The sequence below is a fragment of the Rhinatrema bivittatum genome, chromosome 4 (assembly GCF_901001135.1).
Source record: "Rhinatrema bivittatum chromosome 4, aRhiBiv1.1, whole genome shotgun sequence".
NCBI classification, from domain to species: domain Eukaryota; kingdom Metazoa; phylum Chordata; class Amphibia; order Gymnophiona; family Rhinatrematidae; genus Rhinatrema; species Rhinatrema bivittatum.
Genome location: NC_042618.1, coordinates 482407183 through 482417902, shown reverse-complemented (window position 1 = coordinate 482417902; position 10720 = coordinate 482407183).

Here is a 10720-nt window from a genome sequence, read left to right as displayed (position 1 = left end):
TACATGTCCCAATACAATAGGGCCCTGTTCACGAAGATTCAGGAATTTGTTGAAGCCTTACCTCTGCAATTCCAGGACCAGCTTCATGCCTTAACACAAAAATGCCTAGATGCTGGCAGACATGAAGTACAGTCTGCATATGACATCTTCGACACCGCCTCCAGAGTTTCGGCGGCAGGAATTAGTGAGAGGAGATGGGCCTGGCTAAAGTCTTCAGACCTCAGACCAGAAGTAAAGACAGGTTAGCTGGCATGCCCTGTGCTGGGGATAATCTTTTTGGAGAAAAGATTCAAGAAGCAGTGGCTCAGCTCAAGGACCTCCAAGAGACTCTGTGCCAGCTCTCCGTACTGCCTTCTGATCTCTCTTGTTCTTCCAAAAGATCCTTTAGGAGAGACTCCAAGAGACAAGTCGACCAGCAAAGGAGATACTATCCCCCGGCGTCCAGGGGTCGGCCTTCTAAGCCTTACCAAAAAAGCCAACCCAGGCAACCTCGAGTACAGAAGTCACAGCCAGCCCCCCAGCCAGGTCCAGCATCTGGCTTTTGACTCCTTCCTAGAGAGCAGTACCCAGCTTCCACTTCCGTCTATTCCCGTCGGAGGCCGGTTGTGCCACTTCTCCAAACCTTGGCACACAGTCACCACAGATCAGTGGGTACTCGCTGTAGTAACTCAAGGTTACCACCTCAAATTTCTCTCTGTTCCACCGAATTCCCCACCTCGGCTGATATGGGGAACATCCGACCACTCACCAATCCTGGAGCAGGAGGGTCTCCCTCCTCCTCCAGTCCTGAGCAATAGAACCAGTGCCCCTCTCCCAACAAGGGCAGGGGTTCTATTCCTGGTATTTCCTGATACCAAAAAGTCAGGTGGTGTTCGCCCAATACTGGATCTTCGCACCTTAAACAAATACCTGCAAAGAGAAAAGTTCAAGATGGTGACCTTGGGTTCTCTTCTTCCCCTTCTCCAAAGGGAAGACTGACTTTGCTCTCTAGACCTCCAGGATGCCTACCAGCACATTTCAATTACTCCATCATATCGCAGATTCCTGCAGTTCCTAGTAGGCCCAAAATACTTCCAATATCAAGTGTTACCATTCGGTCTAGCATCTGCTCCACGAGTCTTCACCAAGTGCCTCGTAGTGGTAGCTGCCTTTCTCAGGAGTCAAAGTGTCCACATCTACCCCTATCTCGATGATTGGTTGGATCAGGGCTCCCACTCAGCAAACTGCACTGACGTCCCTACGTCTCACTTTGCATACCCTGTTCTCACAGGACAAGCAGGATGGTAGTCCTCACATATGGGCGACACCATCAGGATGGAGCCCAATCACGGACAACTTCTATCAAAGTTTCCAGAACCTTGACTGGCCCCTACTGGGCATGCCCAGCATAGCACTAACCCTGCAGCCAGCATGGGTCCCCCTTCAGTCTTCTTTTTTCCGCGCTGCAGTAGCCTCGCGGTTTAGGAGCTCTGTGGAGATTCCTGACAGGAATTTTCTTCATGGAATTAACTGATATTAAATTGCCCCCCAGGGGTCCCTCCTCTAACTTCTCTCTAGCCGCGGTACTCTGGTAAGTTTTTTGACAGTTTTCCGTTGATAACCGTCGAGTTTGGCCCTTGCGGCCTGCTGGCCGACGTCCATCCCGCAGCTCGATTTTTTCTATGGCCATGGGGTCGGGGTTCCGCCGGTGCCCAGACTGTACTCGCACCATGTCTATCACAGACCCTCATGGCGTTTGTGTAATGTGTTTAGGCCGGGAGCTTGATGTCCTGACTTGCACCAAATGTGCCCTCATGACACCCAAAGGTCGCAAGGCAAGGATGGAGAAGATGGGACTCCTTTTCCGTGCTCACACCCTGATGCCGTCCATCGCATCGACATCATCGGAACCGGCACTGTCAACGTCGCACCAGCATCGACCACCGTCCTGTGACCGTCCGCCATCGATGTCTTCACGGCCATCGGCGCCCGTTACTCCCCCTCAAGCCACCGGCATAGAAAGTCTCGGACCATCGAGGGAGCGAAATCATCGACCTCGCCATCGTCCGAGCCGCCGTCAAAGAAACCCCATCCAGAAAAGGCACCAACCTTTTCGGCGACCGGGTCACCGAGGTAACCCTCCCCCGATGGGGCATCAGGAGCCGTGACTCCGCCTTTAATGGTGGTCCCTCCGGCTATGCCTCTGCCTCCTTCTTCTGTTCCGGAGCTGGGGCTGCTTGCTCTAGGTCTCCGAGAAGAACTGGACCAGATGGTTCAGGAGGCCATCGACAAGGCGATGCAATGACTTCAGGTTCCTCTGGCACCAACACCGGTACCAATTGCGGAACTGATCACCGACCCGATTCCGGCAGCGTTGGCACCGCTGCTCTCCAGGATGGAAGCGCTAATTGCCGCTTTTCCACCGATGTACCCTGGGTCACCGATGGCGCCGGTGCCCTCCCCGCTCACACTGTCATAGGGAGGAGAAACACTTTTGCATCCCTCCTTCAGGAGTTCTGCCTCAGCCATCGATGCCGATACGTCCATCGCCACCGATCCAATCATCGGTGCCGATATGCCCGTCGGCGCCACTGAGCCATCCATCGATGCCTGCACTGGTGCCTTCAATGCCTTCATCGGTGCCTCCGATTATTCCTTCAGAGCCTAGACCAGGACCTTCAGGTATCCCACCATCCCCCTCTACATCCTAGAGGGGCAGGTGCTGATCCTTATAATACCTGGTCTGATGATTCCTCACCAGACACCGATGATTTGCCTTCACCACCTTCACCCACTGAAAGCAGAAAGCGTTCTCCTCCAGAGGACCTTTCCTTTATAAATTTTGTGAAGGAAATGTATGAATTGGTTCCCTTCCAATTACAGACTGAACAGGATGATAGACAACAGATGATGGAGTTGCTTCAATTCTTGGATGCTCCCAAGGTAATAACCTCCATCCCTATCCACCAGGTTCTTCTGGATCTCCTGAAGAAGAACTGGGAACATCCGGGCTCCATTGCTCCAGTCCACAGGAAAGCTGACACTACCTATTTGGTGCAGTCAGCTCCGGGCTTTCAGAAACCACAATTGGATCACCAATCTGTAGTGGTGGAATCTGCACAGAAGAGAGCAAAGAGATCAAAGCCTCATACTTCTTTTCCCCCTGGCAAGGAACAGAAGTTTCTAGATGCCATTGGTCGCCGAGTCTTCCAAGGATCAATGCTCAACTCCCGAATTTCCACTTATCAGCTCTATATGACCCAATATAACAGGATCATTTTTAAGCAGATACAAGACTTTACGGACTCCCTGCCTCAGCAAGTTCAAGAACAACTCCAAACCTTAGTAAACAAAGGTTTTAAGACAGGCAAGCATGAGATCAGATCATCTTATGATATCTTTGATACTGCTACTAAGGTATCTACAGCTGCTATTTCGGAGAGAAGGTGGGCCTGGCTCAAGTCTTCTGACCTTTGCCCTGAGGAACAAGACAGGTTATCTGACCTGCCTTGTGTAGGTGATAATCTGTTTGGAGAACAGATTCAACGGACGGTGGTGGAACTTAAGAACCATCATGAGACCCTAAGACAGCTCTCTCTGATGCCTTCTGACTATTCTTCTAAACAGCCCTTCAGAAAGGACTCTAAAAAGTCGTTCTTCCGCCCGAAGAAGTCCTACCCACCGCCAACCAGATCCTGTGCCACAAGACCTTTTCAAAAAGCACAGTCTCATCAAACATGTAAACAAAAGCCACAAGCAGTTCCTCAACCAGGGCCTGCTTCAGGTTTTTGACTTCCACTTAGAGAGCAGCAGTCAGATTCCACTGCCTCACATACCAGTGGGAGGTCGATTGTGTCACTTCCACAATATATGGCACTCAATCACCTCAGACCAATGGGTACTGGCGATAATTGCTCAGGGTTACCATCTGAACTTTCTCTCCGTGCCACCGGACTTCCCCACCTCTACCGATGTGGAGAACATCTGATCACTCCATCCTTCTGGATCAAGAGGTCTCCCTCCTTCTCCAGTCCAAGGCAATAGAACCCGTACCATACTCTCAGCATGGCCTAGGGTTCTATTCCCGGCACTTTCTAATCCCCAAAAAATCATGAGGCGTTCGTCCTATTCTGGACCTACGGGCCCTCAACAAGTACCTCCAGCGAGAGAAGTTCAAGATGGTAACCTTAGGCTCGCTTCTTCCTCTTCTACAAAGAGGAGACTGGCTCTGTTCTCTGGACCTCCAGGACGCATACACTCATATTGCGGTAACTCCATCTCATTGCAAATACCTGAGGTTTCTAGTAGGCTCCAAGCACTATCAATACCGAGTGCATCCATTCGGCCTAGCGTCTGCGCCACGAGTCTTCACAAAATGCCTCATAGTAGTTGCAGCCTTCCTCAGGACCCAAGGTGTTCACGTCTACCCCTATCTAGACGACTGGTTAATCAGGGCTCCCACTCAGCAAGCTGCTCTGTCGTCCCTCAATCTAACTTTACACACTCTAATTTCATTAGGATTTCTCATCAACTACAAAAAATCCTACTTAGTCCCATCTCAAACCTTGTCGTTCATTGGGGCAGACTTGGACACCTTGCAGGCAAAGGCTTTCCTGCCTCGACAGCAAGCTCTCACTCTCGTGTCTCTTGCACACCAGCTGCAGTCTCGGCAATCCGTGACTGCTCGTCACTTTCTCATCCCCCTGGGACACATGGCGTCCTCAGTTTAGGTCACACCAATGGCCCGTTTGGCCATGAGAGTCATGCAGTGGACTCTACAGTCTCAATGGACTCAAATCATTCAGCCCCTGTCGACCATTGTCCACGTAACTGACTCACTCCGTCAGTCTCTAGCCTGGTGGAAAAATCAGATCAATCTCCTCCACGGCTTGCCCTTTCAGGCTCCAAACCCTTAGTTAATTCTCACCACCAATGCTTCCAACCTCAGATAGGGAGCCCCTGTGGCCGATCTGCAGACACAAGGACCTTGGTCTCCAGAGGAAGCCAAACACCAAATAAATTTCCTGGAGCTTCGAGCAATCAGATATGCTCTCAGGGCATTTCAGGATTACCTCTCAAATCAAGTTATCCTGATCCAGACGGACAACCAGGTGGCCATGTGGTACATCAGCAAACAGGGAGGCACGGGCTCCTTCCTTCTGTGTCAGGAAGCTGCACAGATTTGGGCGGAAGCTCTCTCCCATTCGATGTACCTCAGGGCCACCTACTTGCCGGGAATGGACAATGTGTTGGCAGACAAGCTGAGTTGCAACTTTCAACCGCACGATGGTCTCTCAACCCCTCGGTAGCGAACTCCATCTTCCAACAATGGGGATATCCTCAGATAGACCTCTTTGCGTCTCCTCAAAACCGCAAAGTAGAGAACTTCTGCTCTCTCATTCGCAGCAAACACTTTCAGCCCAGAGACGCATTCTCCCTCTCATGGGCATCCGGTCTACTCTACGCATTCCCTCCACTTCCTCTACTCTCTAAGACTCTAGTGAAGTTACGTCAGGACAAGGGAACCATGATCCTGATAGCACCTCACTGGCCATGCCAAGTGTGGTTTCCAATACTGCAGGATCTCTCCATTCGCAGGCACATTCCCTTGGGAAAGGACCCGCTTCTGATCACTCAAAACGACAGGTGCCTCCGCCATCCCAATCTCCACGCCTTGTCCCTGACGGCATGGATGTTGAAGAGTTAATCCTTCAACCACTTAACTTTTCTGAACCAGTTTCCCGTGTCTTGATTGCTTCACAGAAGCCTTCCACGAGAAAAGCTTACTCTTACAAATGGAACAGGTTCACGTCATGGTGCTCTTCTCAGTCCCTTGACCCCTTTTCCTGTCCAATCACGAAGTTTTTAGACTATCTCTGGCATTAATCAGAGTCAGGTCTAAAGACTTCTTCCATCAGAATGCATGTCAGTGCGGTAGCCGCCTTCCATAAAGGTATCGGGGACATTCCTATTTCAGTACAGCCCCTTGTAACGCGTTTTCTGAAAGGCTTGCTTCACCTCAAGCATCCACTGCGTCCTCCGGCCCCTTCTTGGGACCTCAACCTGGTTTTGGGTCGGCTCATGAAATCACCATTCGAGCCTCTTCACTCCTGTGATCTTCGCTATCTCACATGGAAAGTGATTTTCCTTCTGGCAATCACTTCAGCTCGCAGAGTTAGTGAACTACAGGCCCTAGTTACCTATCTGCCTTACACTAAACTTCTGCAGGACCGGGCGGTACTCTGCACTCACCCTAAGTTCTTGCCTAAGGTAGTATCGGAGTTTCACATTAATCAATCCATTATACTGCCTACCTTTTTTCCCAGGCCCCACTCCAATCCAGGGGAACAGGCTCTGCATACCCTTGACTGTAAACAGGCTCTAGCGTTCTACCTAGACCGTACAGCTGCCCACAGGGAAAGCACTCAACTGTCTCTTTCCACCCTAACAAGTTAGGGAAGCCTGTGGGTAAGCAGACTCTCTCCTCCTGGTTGGCGGACTGCATATCCTTTTGCTAATAGCAAGCGGGCATTCCTTTCCAAGACTGTGTTAAAGCACACTCTGTGAGGGCCATGGCGACTTCAGTAGCACACCTACGATCGGTGCCGCTCCCTGACATTTGCAGGGCTGCCACCTGGAGTTCTCTCCACACCTTTGCAGCCCACTATTGCTTGGACAAAGCCGGAAGACAAGATTCCATCTTTGGCCAGTCTGCCTTCGTAACCTATTTAAAACGTGATGTACCAACATCCTTCCGCCTGCCCGGTGGGGTTCAGGATGCCCTCTACCAAATTCCACCCCAGTTGTTGTGCCTGTTGCACGCCTTTGGGTACATTTGGTGCATGTTCGGACATCCTCAGCTCAGTACTCACCCATATGGAGGATTACCATCCTGCTTATTTATTTATTTTTATTTAACATTTTTATATACCGAGGTTCTGGTAACAATGTTACTAATCACTTCGGTTTACATATAACATTGAAATGACTTAACACGTATGTCTTACAGAGAACAAGGAAATGAGGAACTTGGTAATAATTAAATTAAATAACACATTATGAAATACATCATTTTAAGTAACAGAGATCTTATAAACTCGAGTTAGGATCAAACATGTAACAAGTGGTCTATCATTGGCAGGGAGAACTTGTAAAATTAATTCTAGGAATATTGTGCAGTGGGAGACATAATGAAATTGTCCCGGTAGGGAGAAAGTTAATAAAATCCAACTCATGTGTAGGCTTGGGTGAAAAGCCAGGTTTTGAGTCTTTTTTTGAATGTGATAGGGCATTGTTCAAGCCTAAGGTCTGAAGGGAGAGAGTTCCAATGTTTAGGGCCCGCTGTGGAGAAGGCTCTTTTGTTAGAAGATATTTTGATTGGAGGGGTTTTTAGAGAGCCTTTTTGCAAGCCTTTTTGCAAGGTGTTGCATTAGGGAAAAATAACGTGCCGAAGGCACGCTGCCACTACCACCATTACCTTGGTGAAGACTCGTGGAGCCGTCGCCAGCCCGAATGGTAGAGCGTGAAACTGATAATGTTCCCCCAAGATCATGAACCACAGAAACCTCTGATGGTGTTCTGTGAAGGAAAGCTTCCGTTAGATCCAAAGAAGCCAAAAATTCACCTTTGTGGAAGGCCGCAATGACGGACCTCAATGTCTCCATCCGAAACAGAGGTACTCGCAACGCTTTGTTGACCTTCTTTAAATCCAAAATTGGTCGGAATGAGCGCTCCCTTCTTGGGGACTACGAAGTAAATGGAATACCGACTGGTCCGACGCTCGGCCGGTGGCACTGAGAGAATCGCCTCCAGGGTCTTTAATTGAGACAGAGTTTGAAGAACCACCTGCCGTTTCGTCTGAGAAACGCAGGGTGACACTAGAAAGAGATCCCAAAGAGGGCGAGCAAATTCCAAAGCGTAATCGCGATTTATATCGAGAACCCACTGGTCCAACATGACCTTGACCCACTCTTCGCGAAACAGGGAGAGTCGTCCCCTGATCTCCGGAACAGAGGAATGGGCCGGCGCACCTTCATTGGGGAGCTTTGCTGGAGGCGAAACCGTGAGAGGTTCTGTCACGCTGGGGCTGCTTACCTCGAAAGGAATGTGCCCAGGCCTGAGACCTCGCCGACGTCTGTCGAGGAGCAAAGGAGGAGCCCCTACCTGTACATAAACATCGCTGACCCCGAAAACGACCTCGGAACGTGTTAAAAGTATGAGAAGGTCTGGGCTTGTCTTCAGGCAGCTTGTAAACCTTGTTGTCTCCCAAGTTTTTAACCAGTTGTTCCAGCTAGTCCCCAAACAACAGCTTCCCTTTGAAAAGGAAGGACCCCAGCTGAGACTTAGAAGAAACTTCAGCCAGTTACGGAGCCACAAAAGTCTTCTTGCTGAAACTGCCGAAGACATAGTACGAGCCGAGATATGAAGAAGATTGTACAAAGCATCAGCCACACCGATTCCATGTGGTTCACTTGTTCAGCCTCCCCTGGAGGAAGCTCCTGAGTTGGGAGCAATTGCTGAACCCAGCAGAGGGTAGCTCTCTGCATAAGGCTGCTACAGAAGGCTGCCCTCACTCCAAGCGCTGAAATCTCAAATATTCGCTTGAGTAAAACTTCTAGTTTCCTATCCTGAAGATCCTTGAGAGCTGCCCCTCCCGTTACCGGAATCGTGTGCTTAGCTATGGCTGTGACGGCCGAGTCTACCTTAGGAATCTTGAGAATTTCCAAGGACTCACCTGGCAGCGGGTAAAGTTTTTCCATAGCTCTGCTAACTCGCAAAGAGGCTTCTGGAGCATCCCATTCCCGGGACATAATCTGAAAAAGTTTCGGATGAAAAGGAAAGGTTTGAGGAGGAGATCGCAAGCCTGATAAAACGGGATCCACAGAGGAAGAATCCGTCACTGGCTCAGGAGCCGGAATATCTAGTTCTTGCAGCACATGCGGAATTAATGGATCCAGTTCCTCCTTGCGGGACAAGCAGAGCACCTGCGGATCATCGCCCTCCACCGGAGCGGCTCTATCCACATCATCGCTCATATCCACTGAAGAGGGGTCCAGGATCCGGAGACGTGGTGGGAGCTGGGAAGCCCCCGTTAGGAACTGGATGAGGAAGTCGCATTCCAACACTTCCCTGAGCCGGAGGAGGAGACTGCATTTCCCAGTCAGCCTCAGCTTCCAAATATGCCGTGGAGCAGCAATACAAACTGGGAAGAAAATGGGTGCTGCCGCTTTAAGGGACCCCATCCCACGGTAGGAGCTGAGTCCTGAGGCAATGCTGAGGGAGGAGCTAAGTCAGGCTGTGCAAAACGAGATCTTTGAGGGCTCAGAGAAGGTGGGGAAAGCGGAGGGAGATGTCCTCCCTCTGAGCCCTGAAGATCGGGACCTGAGCCAGGCAAGATGGCCACCGTTCCTGCCCCAAGAGGGGGCGGAGCAGGCCTCTGCCTCCGAGATGACTGACTGCTCCTCGAGCCGTTGGAGCGCGGCAGAGCCTATTTTTTGGCATAGAAATCGGCTGCTGCAAGGGCCCCTCACCCCTGGGAATACATCGGGAGCAGAGAGAGCGGGAGAGAGCAGAGAGAGCGGGAGAGAGCAGAGAGAGCGGGAGAGCCGCGGCGCCGACTCCCCACAAGCTTCACAACGGGACCCGCGCGAAAAAATGCACGTTCAGGAGGGTGAAGAAATCCACCCCTTCCGGAGCCCGGGAGAAAAATTGGCAGGCTAGGGCTGAGTAAAAAGGTAAAATCTGCCCGTTTCAGTTTGAAACTTTTTTTTTTGTGTCACCAAACATGGGGGATTAGCTTCCCTGCATTCACTGCACAGGCATACGCACCCACCAGAGGAATTATGTCTTCTCTGGGCCTGTATAGGAGGGGGGAGAGGGACCGTCCCACCGGTAAATCTCCCCCCAGCTCACCGAGTAAGGAACAAGTCTCCAGGTATAGAGGCCGTAGGACACTGCCTAGCCTTGCCTGCCCTTAGAGAGTGCTCAGTATGCTGTGTCTTTTTTTTTTAAATTTACAGTACATTGATCTAGCCAGTGATATAAGGAAAAGACAATTAGGAAAACCTTCCTAAAACTAATTAATTAAGCAAGGATCAGGACCGCAGGTTATGCCATCCTCTCATCTTCTGGAGTCAGAGAATACTGAAGGATGACAGGTGGCACACCAGGTTATCTAGGGGGTGCTTTTCAGCTTTTCTCTGACTCCATCTGCTGGAAGGGAGACATAACCCAGCAGTCTGGACTGATCCTGGTACGTACAGGGAAGAGTATTTTTTATTGCTAAATAATGATTAGCATTCCTTTTTGCCTTGAGCAGTATGTGTATATGAACATGCCAATTTTTTCACTTTTTTTTTTAAATATAATTTAAATTCTTTAAAATTTGATGAGATTACAGTAATTGTCAAGACATAATATACCACTTTTGTATATCTTCTTGCTTACCCAAATGGAACATCCTATGTTCTTCTGTATTCTCTACCTTTCTATCTCTTTGTACAGCCATGTGCACACACGAAACTTTAACCTCCAGCCTCTCCATCACGAACACACACCTCTTCATCACCATGGATCACTACCTGCACAGACCAAGCTCGAACACACACCTCTTCATCACCATGGATCACTACCTGCACAGACCAAGCTCGAACACACACCTCTTCATCACCATGGATCACTACCTGCACAGACCAAGCTTTCAAACCTACTCAGAATTACTGCATAGCTCAGGAACATGCAA